The sequence below is a fragment of the Camponotus vicinus genome, unplaced genomic scaffold, assembly GCF_025532165.1.
Source record: "Camponotus vicinus isolate PSW18456_S1 unplaced genomic scaffold, iyCamVici1.0 SCAF_9, whole genome shotgun sequence".
NCBI lineage: Eukaryota > Metazoa > Arthropoda > Insecta > Hymenoptera > Formicidae > Camponotus > Camponotus vicinus.
Window position 1 is genome coordinate 11,031,815 of NW_028141981.1, and position 21,328 is coordinate 11,053,142.

The 21,328-nt window shown below is 35.6% G+C and overlaps 1 pseudogene; it reads right to left on the minus strand.

Moving 5' to 3' along the window:
- Window positions 1-238: 238 nt before the first annotated feature.
- Window positions 239-7,953, minus strand: LOC145977271 (ATP-dependent DNA helicase PIF1-like; annotated as a pseudogene).
- Window positions 7,954-21,328: the final 13,375 nt, after the last annotated feature.

Below are 21,328 nucleotides of genomic sequence, written 5' to 3' on the forward strand. Positions count from 1 at the left end.
AATTGTTGTCTAATAATATTAAAATTTAATAAACACTGCAATACTGCATTTGCATAGCATGAAACTTTATCTGTATTTTCGAAACCACGTATAATCCAAGCAGTACTTCGCTCTATTTTTTCATCCGACTGTTGAATGGAAGTAATTATTTTTAGTAACGCCCATAGAACATCTTTTACTTTCGGATAACGCCCTTTTGGAGGTATTATTATTTCTGCTGTTGGTTTATGTATACGTCTTAGCCGGTTATATTCGACAATAGCTTCTTCACTAGCCATTATTGACGAAGGATCAAAGTTAATTAAATGTAAACCATCTAAAGATGTTACTCGTGACAACGCAACGTAAACTTGACCACAATTAAATATAGAATTACCAATATCCATAATAGCACATTTCAAACTTAATCCTTGGCTTTTATGAATAGTTATACCATAACTCAGAGATAATGGAAACTGTTTTCTGGTAACATATGCTCTATCCATCACCTCAAATTTAACGTTTACTCTTTCAATTAAATATTCTGCACCTGATGGTAAAAGAAGTTTAATCTTTTCTACGTTATTAGTACATGGATTTTGTACAATTGAAATCACTTCAGTAATTGTACCGTTTACAAGACCCAAACTAGCATCAATATTACGCCGTGTGGCGTTTTGCCATACGCCACAAAAGCATTACGGCCGAACGCTCTGGGCGCCTACCGCACGGCAGCCCGCGCGCACGATACGCGCACGGTAGCGCGAACGTTAAGGGGATTCCCCCGAGCTGGATCACCGGCCGGCCGACAGATGGCAACGAAGGCGAACCTTTTCGCATAGTGAAGCCCGGCATAGTGAAGCCCGGCTGGGTATATAAGGCCGGGCGACGGCAAGAGAAATCAAGTCACGACTCAGTATAAGTGAGAACGCTTATTACAACAGTCGAAGATTCTACCTTTTGTAGAGTCTCAGCGCTCAGTAACGTTAAAAGCGAAGCCGTATTTTGGCAAGCTTTTTCCAACAGGAGCCGCTACGCTCCTGGAAGGATTCCGTCGAGGCGCAGCTACATTCCACGGCCGCTAATCTCGCCCCGATCACCCGGGCCAGCGAAGCAGCCGTGTGAGGAGTACGAGCCTCCGAAGAAGCGGGTCACTTGGCAGCTGCTACCGTGGAGACTCATACCACTGGAGCTGGACCCTCCAAATCTCACCAGGCCACCAAGGTGTCTACTCCACCAGTGGGATATCCGGGTACGCCGCTACACATCACCGACAGTTACGGGAAGCTATCCAGCGCTACTCTCACCTCTGCCTCCATCACCTCGACAGCAGAGAGAGATAGGTGTACAAACCGTACGCACGCTGGTTCACAGAGGCACACAGGCGCAGCCAGCGACCCAGGAGCAAGCAGTCCAGTCTGATAGCGACTGGGAGACCAACTCTACCTCCATTGCTACACAGACGGAAACTCCACCGGCGGACCTAAACAACAACTGCCTAGGGTCACTGAAAATCACTAAGACGTTCCCGCCAATCACATACCGGGAACGGCTACCTCACTAAACGGTCCTTTTCAGGACCATCTGTATATAATACGTGTACATATTAGTAGTAATAAACCATCATTGTATTATATCAAGAGTCAGCTTCACAACCTACACTCAGCCTGATCCTCATCGAGCGAAAAACATAGAACACGCGGAACAGCGAGCGAGAGCGAAAACTAGGACGTAATTCCTCTAGAGCGAAATACCTAGACGCCGTATCATAACTTTAGCTCTAATTTTAATCGTAATTTGTTTGAAAAGCCCAGCTGTTCTAGAATTATCATCATCATTATTTGATAATACTTTTAATACTTTTTTTTTACATATGGAATACATTCAATTGTATCTTCAGCGATTAATAATATTTCTTCAGAAGCAATACGACTTAACATTGCATTATTAAGAACATCACACATATGACAAGTGGGCAATAAACAAACGGTATCTGATGGCAGAGTGTTAATAAAATCACATAATTCGTTTAATTTAGATTCAAAAGAATTACCTTTGTAAGCGGAATAATAATAGACAACGGTAATCGAGGATTCTAGAAGGAGAGCCTTAACAACAAGCGTGATTAGGCATTGGTAAGCTGGCGGTGGCGAGAATAGGTGAGGTGCGGGGTCCTGCGAGACCAAAACAGACACGACCCAAAAGGTCGGCATTCGGAAATCAGCCGTTGTAGAGGAAAGTCGCGAGAGAGTTCTGATAACGAATCTGACTGAGTTTATATTTGAGTTAACGTTTAAATATAATTTTGATATCATTATTAAATTAAGTGTGGTGACAACTAATTTCGTGATCTATCCTGTCTAATACTTCCGAGTAATCCTCTATCCATTTCGGCTATCTTGAGAACCGTAATTTTGGATTTAGGTCCCTACAATTCTTCAGAAGTGGGATTCGAATTCGTTCGCATATTCGGAAAGAAATTAAGAGACAGGATTTACGAGATTGGCGCACATTTCAGTGACGATTTGTTGGACAGTATATCGGCTCGTGTAATTAAGAAGAGACTCGGAAAGAAAAATTTGTGATCGTAACGGATTTTTACTAATTATCTTGCTTGTTGTCGAGTCGCGACCTTTGAGGGAAAACATTCGTGTGGTGAGAAGTGCTTTGTCCTTGATCTTGTGTGTCGATCGAGAATCGTTAACGGTTTGAAATGGAAGGCGAAAAATTTACGGTCTCGCTATTGAAGGAAACGTTAAGGCGGGCCGGTCTTTCGCAGAGAGGTGCTAAGCCGGAACTGCTGAAAAGACTTTATGAATTTGATCCGAGCGGTGCGTGGAGGCTCACGGCGGGAGGAGTCTCGACGGAAAATGTATCCGCGGAGAGAGAGGAGACGGTGGAGCGGTTTTCGCGCGTGGAGGATGACGTTGTCGAGGGAGAGGACGAGGCAATAGTTGAGGAGCGGTGTCGCGTTGTGCGGGGTGTGGACGATGCTGACCGTGGTGGTCGGGAAGCAGAAGAAAAGGAATTACGTGACAGAGAATTCGAGCTCATGAGACGCAAGCGAGATCTAATGCGAAGAGAACTGGAGTTTTTACGTCAGGAGACGCGCACGGGGGAAGCCATGAGAAATGTTGAATCACCGGCGACGAGTGCAAACCAAAATGTGATGATGCGTCCACAGATTAAGGCTTTGGCCGAGTTAATGAGCGAATTCACGGGCGAGGAGGATACCTTTTGGAAATGGCGCAAGCAGTTTGAACTGATTCGAGTAACGTATCAGCTGGACGATGGGACGGCACGTGTTCTTGCGAGTATGCGATTGAAACAGAAAGCCCTTCAGTGGTTCCATTCAAGACCAGAACACTTAGAAATATCGGTGGACGACTTGCTTGAGGAGATGCAAGGCATTTTTGATCACCGACCAGGAAAAATGGAATTGCGAAAGCAATTCGAGAGGAGGACCTGGCGTCATGGTGAAACGTTTAGTCACTATTTTTATGACAAAGTAATTCTCGCAAATAAAGTGCCAGTTGACGAAGACGAGCTAACGGATTTTATAATAGACGGCATGCCGGATGGAATTATACGAGATCAGGCACGCATCCAATGTTTCAAGAAGAAAGAAGATCTGTTAAGGGCTTTTGAGAAGATGACCATTCGCCAGACAAACAAGAATTCACACGTACGTGAAAATAAAAACGCCATTGCTCACAAGACAGACGCAGGACGCAAACAGGAGTCGCAAGCTCGAGAGACTACGGGACAACGAGGATCGGATCCAAAATGCTATAATTGCAACGAGATGGGACATTTGGCAAGGAGCTGTCCGAAGCCCAGGAGGGAGCGAGGCTCGTGCTTTGGATGCGGAGCGACGGATCACAAGTTGCAGAGTTGCCCGCAGGGGAAGCGGACGACATCGCTGAAGGAAGCATCAAGGGCAGTCGCAACATCCCAAGTCGCCAACGTAGTGAGACAAGAAAGGAGCGACAACGAGTTCCTTAGGCGTACCAGCGTGCAGATGAGCGGAAACGGATTAACGTTTAGTTGCGAATTAGAGTCACAATTAGATACTGCCAGTCCAATTAGCTTAATTAAGTCGAAATATATTCCGCCCATATTAATTCATAATATTTCAGAGCGGATACGAAGGGATTAACGGCTCAAGGTTAGAAATTTTCGGACAGGTAGAGGCGAGGATTTCGATTGACGATCGCGGAGCAGACGGCATGAGGCTGAGAGTGGTTTCGGACCAGGCGATGCAGTGCGATGTCATTTTAGGACGAGATTCGATTAGAATTTTAGATCTTGGACTTATTAGAGCGAAGGTAAAGCCGATTAAAGAAAATTTTACGGACGAAATATTAAATATAGAATCTAGTTTGTTTGAGGGTAGTGAAGTGGACAAAGTAAATATAAACTGTCGATTATCAAGTGAGATTCGGGAAAAATTTATGGAGAAGTTGCAAGAATCCTATTTACGAGCGGAAAAACCGTCAGAATCGGAAGTCAGGGCCGAATTAAAGCTGTACGTCAAGAATAAACAGCCCTTTCATTTTGCTCCGGGAAGACTATCGCAAGATGAGAAAAATAAATTACGCGGAATAGTAGACGATTTATTAACGCGGAAAATCATACGTCCGGGAAATTCGGAATACGCGTCTAGAACGGTATTAGTTAAAAAGAGAAATGGGAAAGTACGATTATGTATTGATTATAGAGAGTTAAACAAGATTACTGCAAAAGATAATTATCCACTTCCGATTATTGAAGAACAAATTGACGCGTTATAAGGGAAACGTCATTTTTCGTTATTAGATCTTAAGGACGGATTTCATCACGTTTACATGTCGGAAGATAGCATTAAATACACTGCTTTCGTGACTCCGTTCGGGCAGTACGAATATTTAAAAATGCCATTCGGATTAAAGAACGCGCCTGCACGATTTCAACGATACGTTAACGAAATTTTTAGCGACCTAATCAAAAGCGGGAATGTTATTGTGTATATGGATGACTTTCTGATAGCAACGGACACTGTCGAAAAGCATTTCGAGACATTGGACAAGGTTTTCCATCTCTTAGTACGAAATTTACTCGAATTGCGGTTAGACAAATGTCGATTCTTGTATGACGAAATAGAATTTTTGGGATACGTTGTCTCAGAGAGGGGAATACGTCCAAGCGATCATGGGATCGTCGCGATAAAAAATTTTCCCACCCCTAAGAATGTCCGAAACGTGCAGAGCTTTTTAGGCTTGTGTTCTTATTTTAGAAAATTCATTGGGATCTTCTCCCTAATTGCTGGTCCATTGTATGACCTACTTAAGAAGCAGGCGATATTTAGATTCGAACAAAAACAATTAGATGCGTTTGAACTACTAAAAGGAAAATTGATCGAAGCTCCTATATTGACGATTTATAATCCGAACGATCCTACAGAATTGCATTGCGATGCGAGCTCGCAAGGTTTTGGTGCGGTATTGTTGCAGCGTAAAGCGGATAAGCGATTTCATCCGGTTTTCTATTTTTCTAAGAGAGCTACGGAGGTAGAATCACACTATCACAGCTACGAATTAGAGACTTTGGCTATAATATATGCGCTCAGGAGATTCCGTATTTATTTACAGGGCATTTCGTTTAAAATAGTTACCGATTGTAATGCATTAGTTATGACGTTAAACAAAAAAATAATTAATCCACGAATAGCACGGTGGGCGTTCGAATTACAAAATTACGATTACAGTACCGAGCATCGTCCGGGCAAAAGAATGCCACACGTAGATGCTTTGAGTCGGGTAAACAGTATACTTGTTATCTCAGACGGCACATTCGAGTTCAATTTATCCGTATGTCAAGTTCAAGATCCGAAAATAAAAGAATTAAAAACACGATTAGAAAGAGAACAAGATAACCTTTTCGAGTTAAGAAATGGACTAGTATATCGTAAGAAAAAGGATCAAGTTCTATTCTATGTGCCACATGATATGGAACGAGAATTATTATATAGATACCATAATGATTTCGGGCATTTAGGAGTCGATAAGACTTATGATGTGTTGCGAGAGAGTTACTGGTTTCCTGACATGAAGGCTAAGGTTCGAGCTCACACACAGAATTGTCTTAAATGTATTGCTTTCTCAAGGCCGTCGGGTAAGATTGAGGGCTTTGTTCATAGTATTCCGAAGGGAGAAGTGCCATTCGAGACTGTACATATAGATCACTTTGGCCCCGTGGACCGAACGAATGCAGCAAAAAAATATGTGCTTGTCATTGTCGATGCGTTTACTAAATATGTAAAATTTTATGCAGTTAAGACAACAGCGACGCGCGAGACAATTAGATGTCTAAAAGAATATTTTAATGCGTACAGTAGACCGAAAATTTTAATCTCAGACAGAGGCACGAACTTTACCTCAAGCGAATTTGAGGAATTTATGTCAGAAATGAACATTAAACACATAAAAATAGCCACGGGCTCGCCACAAGCGAACGGACAAGTAGAGCGATACAACAGAATTTTGGCTCCTGCGATAGGCAAATTGTATGATGGGAAAGATTGGCACAAAGCGCTTAGCGAGATCGAATTTGCGGTAAACAATACAAAAAATAAGGCGACTGGCGAAACATCTAGTAAGCTATTGTTCGGAATAGAGCAACGCGGACAGATCGTCTATGCCTTAAGAGAATATGTTTTAAAACACAACGACTCGGAATTAGAGAATCCTAAAAAAATTAGAGCAGAGGCGGCGAAAAGGCACAAAAATACAACGAGAATTATGTAAATAGGAAGCGCAAAGCAACTCGCGAATATGCGGAAGGTGATCTCGTTATGGTCAAAAACTTCGAAACATCGGGCGGAAAGCTGGCGCCGAATTTTAGAGGACCGTATCGCGTAATAAGACGATTGAGAAATGATAGATATATGGTAGCGGACGTGGAAGATTGTCAGATTTCGCAAAGGCCGTACAAGGGAACGTGGGAGGCCGCTAATATTAAGCCGTGGCGAGAGATAACGAGCCTAGTTGAGCATTAAATTGTTTCTTCCAGATAGGGAGTGACGGCGGAAACAATAGATTGTAACAAAATCAAATGTAAAATATTTCGCTATTATGTTGTGATCGAGTAAGCGTGTTCGACGAAAGCGTTCAGCAAGATTTAAATTTTGACTTGTATCCTTAATAAAATGTTGGAAACGGCCGAGGACGGCCTATTGTCAGGCTGGCCGAATTGTAAGCGGAATAATAATAGACAACGGTAAACGAGGATTCTAGAAAGAGAGCCTTAACAACAAGCGTGATTAGGCATTGGTAAGCGGGCTGGCGGCGAGAATAGGTGAGGTGCGGGGTCCTGCGAAACCAAAACAGACACGACCCAAAAGGTCGGCATTCAGAAATCAGCCGTTGTAGAGGAAAGTCGCGAGAGAGTTCTGATAACGAATCTGACTGAGTTTATATTTGAGTTAACGTTTAAATATAATTTTGATATCATTATTAAATTAAGTGTGGTGACAACTAATTTCGTGATCTATCCTGTCTAATACTTCCGAGTAATCCTCTATCCATTTCGGCTATCTTGAGAACGATAATTTTGGATTTAGGTCCCTACACCTTTAAAAGATACTTTTTTATTTTCAAGAATCTTGCAATCAGATTTTGTGACTAAACCGAAACGAATTCTCGACAGTAATTCACGATAAGAGCCATCTCCATGCTGACGCATATTAATTGTTAATTCATTGTAATCGAATAATGTAGTCCACAAATTAATAGCATTTAAAGAGCCAAAATATTTAGCAATTTTTTCATTTGATAAGTGCATGAAAATAGGATCTCCGAGTACTGGAGGCAGTTGAAGTAAATCTCCAAATAAAAGAATATGCTTTCGGCCAAACCAACCATCATCGCAATCATTAGTGTCAAATATTTCGGACAATCGAAGATGTATATACATTAACATTAAATTAGATATCATTGATACTTCATCAATTACAAGAAGAATAACATCCTTAAGATCCACTCGTAAAACTTTCAATACATAATCAGATAGTTGTTTATATTTAGGAGTCTGACCATGTTGAACGGGTAATTGAAGCAACCTATGAATTGTCAAATCATCTATGTTAAATGCTGCTATTCCAGTAGGTGCTGCTACAGCAGTATCTCTATAAAGATTTTGTTTTATCCAACATTTAATAGTCTTAATTAAGAAACTTTTTCCAGTACCACCTTCTCCGCTAACGTATAATCGTAATATTGATTTATCTGATTGTACAGTATCAATAACTCTATTAAATATGTAACGTTGCGTTTCCGGTCGCGGTATAGCTCGCCGGGATCAGGAGTTCTTGTGTCAGGTTAGAGAGAGAAACGTCACGAATCTACTGAAATGTGCGTGTATATTTATTGAATGTAATTGTATTTTACAATGTGTGTGTGTGGGTGTGCGTGCGTGTGTGTGTGTGTGTGTGTGGGTGTGTGTGTGTGTGTGTGTGTGCGTGCGTGTGGATGTGTGTGATATTCGAATTAATCGCTATTAACCAATATTCGGTCTTATAAATCGACGTTCGGGTTTTTGTCGGCGTTTCCGATGTGTAACGGGTTTCCCGCTTTCGGTTTTTGCGCGTGTTGACGCACGGTTTTTGTCGCGATGTCTGGCACGGCCGTCAGCTGTTCGTCGGGCTTTAAATTCGTACGCGTGACAAGTGATTACAATTTGTTCGCTGTGTTCGCAATCTTTTATAATAAATTTATCTGCGTGTTTGCCAATTAATCGAGACAATTTAGTCGGTTCGGTGTGTTCGCGATACTTTTGTTACAAATTTATTCGCGCGTCAGACAATCAATCGAAATCGGTTTACTGTGTGCGGTCGCGGTTTTCGTATTATTATTACTGAGATGGTTACCGTAAGATGTTCGGATACGGATACGGATTGATTCGCGAGGACGGGAGTATCTCACGAGAACACTCGTTGGAGGCGGTTCTCTCTCCACCCCGGGACGTTTTTAAGATACTCAGGTGGTGGAAGGAGCGGGGTCGGCTGGCGGGCCGAGAACGCTCGGCGGAACTGGAGTTCTCCCTCCGGTCCGATCGGCAGCCTGGTTGTAAGCTAGGAGATACCTTTGAGAGCGATGGGGTGGAGTAGCCCTCCACCTTTTCGCTTCTTTTCTCGGTACCTGTGGGATTCGGATACGGTTCTGGATTGCTCTGCGCTGTACTAGCGAGAGAGGATTCGGAGTTGTCGTTCTCTTGCGAAACCCGCGTGAGACGAAGTGACTTTTCTGGCCGACGACAGCCCCTTTTGTACGGGGTGACTCGCTTGCGTCGGCGCAGACGGTACAACCCTTCCGAGCGGTGGTGGGGTTGCCGACAGGGGCCGTCTACCCGGCGTATCGTCGGGGCTGTTCGTCGTTTCTCGGCGATCTTCGGCCGACGAATTTTAACGGTTTTAAAATTGTGGGCGCACTGCGCCCCTGCCCTTGCCCGACGGGTGGTCGTCGGGCGGCAGCTTCCGGTCGGAGGAATGGCCGGGAATTGTTGGGGTGATGCGTTTTAGACGCATCGTTACAAATACTCGTTTTTGATCCGTATTTAATTTTGCTATCATTTCAATCACATCAATCTCTGGAATTATTTTCTCACCAAGATCTTTAAAATCTTGCATTGCTCCATCAGCCTCTACATTTTGAACATCTATTGGATTTTCAGGATCATCTTGAGATTGTTGTTTTTGTAAATCATCATCTAGACATTGTCTAACTAATTCTTCTGCAGTTTCAAATGCTCTTTGCATTTCTTCTAATTTTTCATGATATTGCAGTGCTTCTGTAAGATGTAGTTTTACTTTATAAAACGATTCGGCATAAGTATCGATTCCATTTTTAAGATCCTCTAATTTTCTCCAGGGGTGAACATAAATAATAACGAATAGAAGTAGTTTTCTGGTTGGTTATTAACATTAAATCTATAATGATTAATAAGATGTCCGCGCCGTCGTCGTTTAACATATTGATTATTACCTATTTTATAATATTCAATCTTTTTACTACTTGGTTTAGTCTTCGTGATATCGTACCATTGTGCAAATTCATAAAGAGATTTTTCTTCTAATTCATTTAGTCTTTGTGGATAATAATTATCTATCAAAGATGGATAAAATATATCTGTAGATTCAGCATTAAGGGTTTCAATTTCTTTACGGTTTTTTAATCTTCTGTGTCGTATCTGATTAACATCTAACCATCTAATAGTCGTATTTCGATCAGTTCCATGTAAAGGAATATTTAGCAATGTATCAGCAGCTTCAAGAATTCCACATTCTCTGTTATTCGTAAATCGCAAAGCAATATTCCATAGACGACTTGCTAATGATTTGTTTTTACTATCTGTACTTTTAAGAATAGAATCAGACAATTCACTTTTTCCCGCTTTATTCATATATTTAGTAACGTAATAAGTAAGCAATGATGATTTTTCACCAATATATTGTATATCCATATTGTCTTCCCATGCAGTAAGCACAACAGGATTATAATCATTTATAAGAACTTCATTGTCTGTTCGAGGAAGATCATAAAGTCTACTTTTATGTTTCAATGGTTTCCTTCCTGCTATTGAAGTTGCCACATCCCTCATTTTCAAAGATTCAGTAACGGGACGAGGAAATCCAAAGCGACACACACGAAGAACCTTATTACTTTCTGTTTTTTTAGAACGAAACAATAATCGTTATGTATGTGTCGTTGATGTGTATTAACACGTCTATATAATAACGGTGAAATATCTTTATTCGGCAATTTACAACTTACGTGTTCTAAAATAAATTTAGAAACTTCTTCAACAGTAGACTCACCGAAAATTGGTGCATCCTTAATCCAAATTAATAAGTGAAAGTGTTGTATACCTCTACCTTGATATTCTCGACGCCAGAAATAGTGAGTTACTTCTCCAATAGGATTATCTTTTGAATTAATAAAATCAAGCATTGCCTGGAATTTATTATCAAGGAATCTTGATGTTGACACGGGATCTTTAGCAATGAATACGCTAACAGATAATGAAGTATCATTCCAGCCATTTACGAATATATGCACCTAAATCTTTCCATAACCATTCACTCGGACTTAATGTCAAAAACCATATTGCAGGTATAATAGGGTCCATAATATTGCGCCATACACTTTAAATCACTTCTCGGTCTACGCCAATATTGTTCTGTATTTCGGAGCGTAGAAAATATTGTACTCAAATTAGATTCCAACAGATCTTTTGACATTGCATCTAAATATTCTGCAGCTGTATAACGAGCTCGTTGATCAGTTATATTTAATTTATGAAAAATTCCTCGACTTAATTGACGCATGTTTGCGTCGTTCAATAAATAAAATAAATATTGTGGATTTAATCTATACTGTGGATGTTTGGATATCAAACGACATTTTATAAATTCGTAATCATGAAGTTTGACTTGTCTAGTCTCATGTTGACCATACATGCCAAAGGGATATAAATCTGGAAAACACATTAAATCTAAATTTTTTTCACGGTTATCCAAGGGCATATCTTGAACTTTTAACATTTGATATAAATCTGTTGAAGTTTTATTTGCTTTCTTTTCATATAAAGGGTACATAGTATATTGCTCATAATAACCATCGTTTCCATCAGTAACCTGAGTTAACATTGCTTTCCGTTGACCATCTAATGTAATTTCCACATCGTTTTTCGTGTCTTTTATTGAATTATTCAATAACTCATTATCTGATATCATTTCTACATCATGTTCTGTTTCTTTTATCAAATCATTCAATTCATCATTTAATGCTGCTTCTTCTGTTTCTTCCATTTGAAATTCTGAATCTTTTAATTTTGGCAAACATAATTCATTATAATTATTTGGCAATATAATATGAGAATATAAAGGATTATTACTTTTTAATCATGTTAAGGCATCAAATACCTTTTTAACATCAACTACCTCTTCCCAAATAATTTTTAATTTTGTTGGAACACCTCTAACAAGAATAAACAGTTCGTGATTCATATTTATAGCATCACTTTTATCCCATAATTTGTCAAATGTTTCTTGCAATGGAAGTGGTAGATGAAACGTTCTACCTTTAACTTTTTGCATCATTTGTCTTTGAGGTAACTTTTTATTCATGACAGTTCCCATCTTAAGGACAGTTTGAAACGCTTTAGCTCTTTGTATAAGAATTTTTTCGAATGTGTTAAGAGATGATATTACTTCGGGTACATGATTTGAAGAGGTTATTCCAAATACAATATGCAGGCATTAAACCTTTACGAAATTTGCCTCTACAATAATTACATATATATCGTGTATCTTTTTGTGTTGTATTTTGTTGTATTCGTAGCATTAAATCTCTCCACATTGGATTGTCTATTTTCACTCGACTAGTGAGTTTAGTAACATATCTTCTATAACACAACCTCTCACATGATACACAAACATATTCTGGTGTATCTAACGAACGTTTAGTTAGAGCCTTAAATGCTTCACTATATCTAGATATAATATCATCATCGCTCAGAATAGTTTCTGTTTGTTGATGTTTGTACATATCTGCTTTTTCTTGTGCAGAAGTTGCTATTTCCTCCAATGTTTTCACATCAGCAGAAGCTAATGCTTTATCTAGTTTTTCCATCTCTCGATAGGAAGCTGTCAATTGATAAGTTAAACGCTTCATATTTCTTACTCTTGGAAAATGAGGTGATAATAATTGAACAGGAAGAAACATTCCCTTGCAAAGCGTTAAATCAATATGACAGCTACGCGTATGGCCTAATTTCTCATCTGAAGTTTTCATAGTACATTCATGAATTTTTGGTATTAATTTTGGCACATTTTTTAAAGTACATGTACTTATAGTTTCAAGAAACTTTTGATAACGATTAATTAAAAGTGGATTATTAATTTTACATGAAGTACTGCACGACCATGATTTTTTCGCTCCTGTTTCTTCTAGCGGTAATATATTAACAATTTTTCCTTCTGTATTTATTATCAAAGGCTCCGATGAAGTTTTTATCAATGACATTTTATCTACTTTTCCTTCTGCATTCAAAGGTTCTTCTGCAGTTACATGATGATACGTAGAATCAATGAAATAATTTTTCGATGAGGCTGTGTGTGCAGATATACCACATAACGCTGCTAATTTATCCTCATTAGTAGAATTTTCCGCAAAAATCAGATTTAGTTCGATCAGATTTACTTCTGCTTTTTGTCTAATCAAAGCTAAAATTTTATATACATTACGAATATAAGACTTTCTTACATACATACACCACCGTACGATTTTTTCAGCTTTTAATCGTTTTTCGATATGATCTGTAATATTAAGTTTCTTTACAATATTTTGTATATATACTTCTGAAGAATGATGAAGTTTTATAGTGTTTTGGGATCGAAATTTTCTATACTTTTTCAAAATTTTTTTTCGAACATCATAATTTTTTACTGTAGGTACGGATTCTTTACTTTTCTGATAATAACGTTTGTTGTAAAGCCATTTACGAGTAGGATCTAACCTTTTTTGTCTATCTCGTTCACGTTTAGAGTTCTTAGAATAATTTACGCACTTTTTTGCGCGTCTATTTTTTGAATTACATTTATATCGATATCGATCTTTAACGCGTTCCTCTTTTAAATTCCGCTGATATCGATCACGTTTTTTAACGCGTTCCTCTTTTAAGTTCTGCTGATATCGATTACGCTTTTTAACGCGTTTATTTTCTAAGTTTTGTCTATATCGTTCGCGTTGTTTAGCGCGCCTATCTTTTAAGTTTTGTCTATACCAATCACGTTGTTTAGCACGTTTATCTTCTAAGTTCCGTTTATATCGATTACACAGTTAAAAAAAATTGTTTTCTAAATCTTGATCATATTGATTGAATTGTGCAGCAAGATTGTTTTCTGAATCTTGTTGTTCAACTTGATCATGATTATCTAAATCTTGTATGTAACATACACGTTTGTTAACGCTTTCATTTTCCAAATACTGATATTTATTTTCATTAGTATTATTTAACAGAATATTATTTTCACATTGAAAATGTTTTTCAGCGCATTTTCGTTCAAAGTTTTCGTTTGTATTTTGTTCACAAATGATAATATCATAAATAATCACATTTGATTCATTGCTATTAAATGAATCATTATTGGTGTCAATTTTGCAGTTATTACTTCCAATATAAAGCTTATTTTGAAGACATTTATTACTTTCTTCATAAATCTCAATATCTGTTTTTATGAGATTTTCTAGATTGTTTTTCGTTATTAATTGTAATTCATTATTACTTAATTCTTTTTTTAATTCATAATTAAGACGCTTTCTTTTTAAACAATTTAATTTTTGTTGTTTTGTTTCACATTGTCGTATAGTACGTATACGAATTGCTTCAGCTTCTCTTGCTTTTATAACAGCTAATGGAAACACTTTTTGTGGTACATATTGTGGATCTTGAGGAAAATGTTCAATAATATTAGATTCAAAAATCTTTATCAAATGCGAACGCATTAAATTATGATTATATTTTACTTTTTCTGGTTTAACATTAAATAACAAAGAAATTGCAAAAGCTATTGCAAAAACACCACAATCGTTACCGTTCGGTTGATATTGCACAGTTAGAAACTTGACAGGATACTTTTCAAAATCATATGTTGGAAATAAACGTCTCAAAAATTTTTCATGATGCTTATGTAATTTTTTAGTATTTAACGAAGCATAAATAAATATATTCTTTCTGTCATAATAACTGCATACCTAATGTCCATCATGTAAACCTGACGAACTATGCAATATTTGTATATGTTTTTTGTCTTCTGGCACACGCTGAATCGTATCAAGACATTGTATCCGCCATGTTTCGACAGGTCTATATTCTGAACAGTTTTCTAAAAGACGATTAAAATATTCCATATGCATGTCAGTTAACCATTCACCTCGAAAAATTATATTTTTTTCTCTAGGTAATAGGTCTATATTCTTATTTTTTTTTACAGACATACTGTATATATATGTATATATATATACATATATATATATATATATACAGGGTGACCCATTTTAACTTAGGCAGCCAAATAACTCGAAAAATAAGCAAGATAAAGAAAAATGTTTTAGACAAAAGTTGTATGGTTTCGAGGGGGCCATAAGATGGTATCATTGGTTTGACCTTGAAGAGTCATTTGAAGGTCACGTGAAGGTCACTTCAATTTTTTTAAATGGAACATCCTATATATTTTTGTACATTCTTGTAGCTCATCTCGAGAGCTTTCCAAAACACTATAATTAAGTACATTTTCGTTAAGTACTTTTTGAGTTATGAGGCTTGAAATAATTTCTTAATTTTACATAAACCGTAAAATATCTTGTAAAATATTCATTTTTCGATTACCTTACCTTAATAGTTTTATGTACAAAATAATGAGAGGAATCAATTGGTGTAAAGAAAACACATACTATGTGTTTTCTTTACACCAATTGATTCCTCTCATTATTTTGTACATAAAAGTATTAAGGTAAGATAATCGAAAAATGAATATTTTACAAGATATTTTACGGTTTATGTAAAATTAAGAAATTATTTCAAGCATCATAACTCAAAAAGTACTTAACGGAAAGGTACTTAATTATAGTGTTTTGGAAAGCTCTCGAAATAAGCTACAAGAATGTACAAAAATATATAGGGTATTCCATTTAAAAAAATTGAAGTGACCTTCACGTGACCTTCAAATGACTCTTCAAGGTCAAACCAATGATACCATCTTATGGCCCCCTCGAAACCATACAACTTTTGTCTAAAACATTTTTCTCTATCTTGCTTATTTTTCGAGTTATTTGGCTGCCTAAGTTAAAATGGGTCACCCTGTATATATATATATATATTCTGTTTAGAAAAATCGCTTTAAAGAATCTAAACTTAACACAAGATACTATCGTATCTCTTACTGTAATACTATGACATAGCTATAATAGCTATAATTTTTGTTTAATATACACAAAATTAATATTTTTAATAAGGCGCCTAAGGCAAGCCAGAATTCAGCGCTATTGCAGCCGACAATTTAATTCAGCGCTTACGGCAGCTTTTATACAGCGCCAGAGCAGCCGATAAATTTTTATATTTTTTATAATTTTCTGCACTTGTAAAAATGAAAAGATTATATAAAATATAAATAACAGAAAATTTTTAACATAATTATTTATTTATTAAGTTAAAAACATACATATAAATATATACGTTTTACACGTTTTATATTGCAAATTCATAGTACATTATAACAAGCTCATAGTTAATTACAATTAACAATATCCATGTTACTATGGCCTACCACTATGGCCAATATTCATAATAATTAGATCTTATATTGAAGATCGTCTTAAGATCCCATTCAACCAATGAAATTATCGTATAGTACCACTTGATTGTTGAATGAAATCTTAAGATAATCTCAAATTTAGACAAAAATTGTATGGTTTCGAAGAGAGCCATAAAATTATACCATTGATTTGACCTTGGAGAGTTATTTAAAAGTCATGTGAAGATCATCTTTAATTTCTTAAATACAGCTTACTATTTTTCATTGCATATGTATATTCTTATAGCTTATCTCGAAAGCTTTCCAAAATACTATAATAAAATATTTTTTTATTAAGAATTTTTTAAGTTACAATAAAGCTTTAAAGTATTTTGACACAGTTCTAGTATTTTGCATAGAATGAGACAAATTGATAGATATAAAGAAGACACATATTTAGCTTTTAAAAAAAAATGTAATTTGTAATATGCAATTGTATATTTTTTTTAAAGCAACTATGTTTTCTTTACACCAATCTGTCTCATTATTCTGTGCATAAAAGTATTAAGATAAAATTATCAATAAATGTATATTTTGTGAAATATTTTTACTTCCGACTGCTGCCAACCTACGGTTGGCAAAAGACGGAGGGAGTATGCGTTTCACCGAGCTCGGATCGGTTGTTACACTTTTTTCGATAATAATAACATAGTTGTCGGTCTCATCTTTTGCACATCAGTTTTTTACTAACCAAGGATGGTTTTGATCATATAATTATCATTCTTTATTCTACTAAGAAGCAAAAATGATTCACCAATAAGATTCGTTCTAAGCATCCGTATAGGGAAATATATTTGGAGACATCTCGAAATAGTAGCGGCAATAATAATTGACATAACCCTACATGTCAAATTATTATTGTTGATTATTAATAATAAATTGTTGTATAAAGTTATTGAAAAAGTTTAAATAAACATGGAAAATATGGACATATCTGAAGAAAATGTTCCTAAACAGATAAGCTTTTCTCTCTTTCTATTATTAATAATAATTACTTTTATTTATATAAAAGTCATATTAATAAATAATGTAATATAACATAATGAGAGAAAATAATCTTCTGCATAGCCATATAATTATGATTATATGATATTTCTACAATCATTCTTGACTACGCAGCAAATATATAAACTTCTATGATTGCAGAAATACTATATAATCAATTATGTGGCTACGCAGAAGATTCTCTCTCTCACATTATGTTATATTATTGTTGCATTATTTATTATTATGACTATGCTGCAAATATATAAACTTTTACATAAATAATATAACATAATGCGAGAGTAAATAATCTTCTGCATAGCCATATAATTATGATTATATGATATTTCTACAATCATTCTTAGCTACGCAACAAATATATAAACTTCTATGATTGCAGAAATACTATATAATCATAATTATGTAACTACGCAGAAGATTCTTTCTCACATTATGTTATATTATTATTGTATTATTTATTAATAATAATTATTTTTATTTGCAGCATAGTCATAATAATAAATAATGTGATATAACATAATATGAGAGAATATAATCTTCTGTGTAGCCATATAATTATGATTACATGATATTTCTACAATCATTCTTGACTAATTGCAGCAAATATATAAACTTTTATGATTGCAGAAATACTATATAATCATAATTATGTGACTCGCAGAAGATTATTCATTCTTACATTATGTTATGTTATGTTACTGCGCAGCTCTAATATTCACTCTTACATTATGTTATGTTGTTGCGCAATCCTAGTATTCACTCTTATTAATTATTTATATGCAAAAATATCATATAATCATAATTATATAGCTGCGCAGAAAGTTATTCTCTTGTTTGTTCTCTTGTGATTATTTTATTTATATAATGTGTTTAAGATTGCAGCAAAAATATTTTTATTAAAAAACAGGATACATTGTTTAAATTTAATATATTCTGTATTACATATTTCAGTGGATTGTTTAAAATGAGACATTCTATATAACTAATCCATTATTAATTATTAATCTATACGCGAACCAAACAGTTGATTAATTAAATTGTTTAATACAAATAACCAGGGACCTGGACCGAAAGCTTTTTTCAGTTCGGTTCCGGTTACGGTTTAATAAAACATCGAATAAGTGTTTCAGTTTCAGTTTCGGTTTCTTGACCAGTGAACAAAACCGAAACCGAAAAAATTACGGTTTTTTTTAACTTTTTTTTCGGTTATAGTTACTTGTACCGAAAGAGTTTAAAGTAGGGATGGGCGATGTTTAAAAAAAGCATCGACATTCAAATAATCGATTTTCAAAAATAACGGTTTTTTTAAAATCGATTATGACTGAAAAAATCGATAATAATCGATTATTTCGTATTTTTTAATATTAAATTAATGGCATTATATAAAAATAATATCATTAATAATCATCAGTTATAAGAATACACACACACGCACACACACACATATATATATTACATAAGAATATATATACATATAGAGATATCATACAAAATAAATAATTTTGGGAATAGAATTAAATAGAAATTAGAGAAAGGAGATAAATAATTTTATAAAACAAAAACGTTAGAATGTGTAGTAAGATATATATTTGATGTATATCAGCTATGATAAGATATATAATATAATATGTATTGCATAAGTAAAAAAATATCAATTTACATTTTTTCTTACACTTAGCTTTCTTATATAATGCTTTTTACATATATAATATCATTTATTTTATTTTATATATATAAGGATACCAGAAATATCATACCAGAAATAATCTACTTTTAAGGTTGATATTACATTTGTCGTATGACGAATTTTTCAAGTGTATTGATTGGCTATTGGACAAAAAATTTCTCGAGTCCATAGAAAGCAGCCAATTAATACGTTGAGAAAATGGGTGCATCCAGAAGCACAACCGCTCACTGAGCGGCTAAGTAGCACTCGAATGTGATTGGTGAATTCAAAGATAGAAACCAATCACATTCAATTGCTACTTAGCCGCTCAGTGAGCGGTTGTGCTTCTGGATGCACCCAATGGTCCATATTCTGAATCCTCTTTTATCGATAAAAGTGCCTCTAAAAGTGGCTTATAGCCAATCAGAAGGCTTATAAGCCACTTTTAGAGGCACTTTTATCGATAAAAGAGGATTCAGAATATGGACCAATATGTCGTACGACAAACGTAATACCGGCCTAAAAGCATATAAGGGCTGCGGTCAAGAAGACGCTGAGAATGCTTCGAAGCGTTTTGATTGTTTAATATGCTACTCTACCGTTTTTTAACGTAACCTTACGAAAAGTTATGTTAGTAAAATCTAGTGATAAATTTAGTAACATCGAGAAGAAAAAATATCGATATAACAATTAATCGAACATAAAAGCATCGGATAAATAATCGATTTCTTACTAAAAAAAGCACCGATATTCAAATAATCGAGTGATTTTTGCCCATCCCTAGTTTAAAGTGTAATGATAAATTTAATAAAATGACTTTTTTAATATTTATTAAATTGTATATGTGCAGGTGACGAGAAATAAAAATTAAAAGTTATATTATTTAATATAATGTTTTATTTTATGCATATACATATAATATTTCTGAAAACATATTATAAAAAAATTAAGCATTTTCTATAATAAAATTTAGAGAGAAATTAAGTTAATTAAATATAAGGTCTTTTAACTTTTTAATAAAGATAACTTAATAAAAAAATAACTTCTTCGCGATATCACGAATCAAGTGAGATCATTTTATTTGCAGCGCATTATAAATGTCAAGTTATAAATGTTGTCATTTGCGCAACATCTGCGCAGACGAGTGTGTCGAATTGCAAATCCACTCAACGCACAGGCATACTTCAAATTAGTGTTCTATTCTATAGTGCACTCTAGACTTCTAGACAATAAAATTATTATTCAAATTACCATTCCGCTAGATTGTACTATAAAATTATCATTTGGATTAACTAGGCTCAAACCGACAGACTTATGATCGCGAATCTGATCACTTGAAACTTATAACAGCTAACTAAATAGCAATACATCTATCATAAGCTTAGGATAGACGAAAAATCATAGAATCGTATCTTCAAAAGTAATTTTTATAAAAATATTTAACAGAATTTTATCTGAATTATGTGACACATTTCGATGCTACGAATTATCGTAAATAATATTGCAGTATCAATGCGTGAATAATAATGTTTGAACGAGTCCGTAGAAAGAGAAAGAGAGGCAACAAATAATCGCAAAAACAACACAATAATAAGAATAAATAAACTAACTTAAGAAATAAATTCTCACTACAGGTAAGTTACAAAAATTTTGGCGATATTCGCGTGCTCATCAACAAAGTTAGTATACAGGGTGATCCAGAACAAACGTTCGTCTTTAAAAAAATAAATTGTCGAGTCTATTCTAAGACGATTTTCCCTTTACCAAAATTGTCTACGAGGCTTAGTTTTTAAATTATTAAATAAAATAGTTTGCGAATTACGGAACGAGTACAAGAGGTAGACAGGGACGGCGCAACTCACGTTCGATACAGGCGATCATGTGGGGCGCTCGACGCGATCAGCTGATTGCTGCACACGATGAGTGTAACAATCAGTGTGTGTGGTGTATTTATGCACGCGTATCCACACATGCACCGTACTCTCTCTCTTTCTCTCTCTCTCTCTCCCTCTTTCTCTCTCACTCTCTCACTCACTCACTCACTCACTTATTCTTACCTTAATAATGAGATTCTTCATACTGCTGATAAATAGCAGTGCCCAGTGTGTTGCACGATAATAATCGTCGTCGACGAGACGTCGTTTCTTCAACACGCAGTCTGACACATCGTCAAATAAGCGAAGTTTTTTCTTTCATCACTTTCGACACTTTTACAAATTTACTCGCGCACTTAATCACTCACGATTGATAAAAGGAGGAATTTACCAACGGTTACGGTACGAATTTAA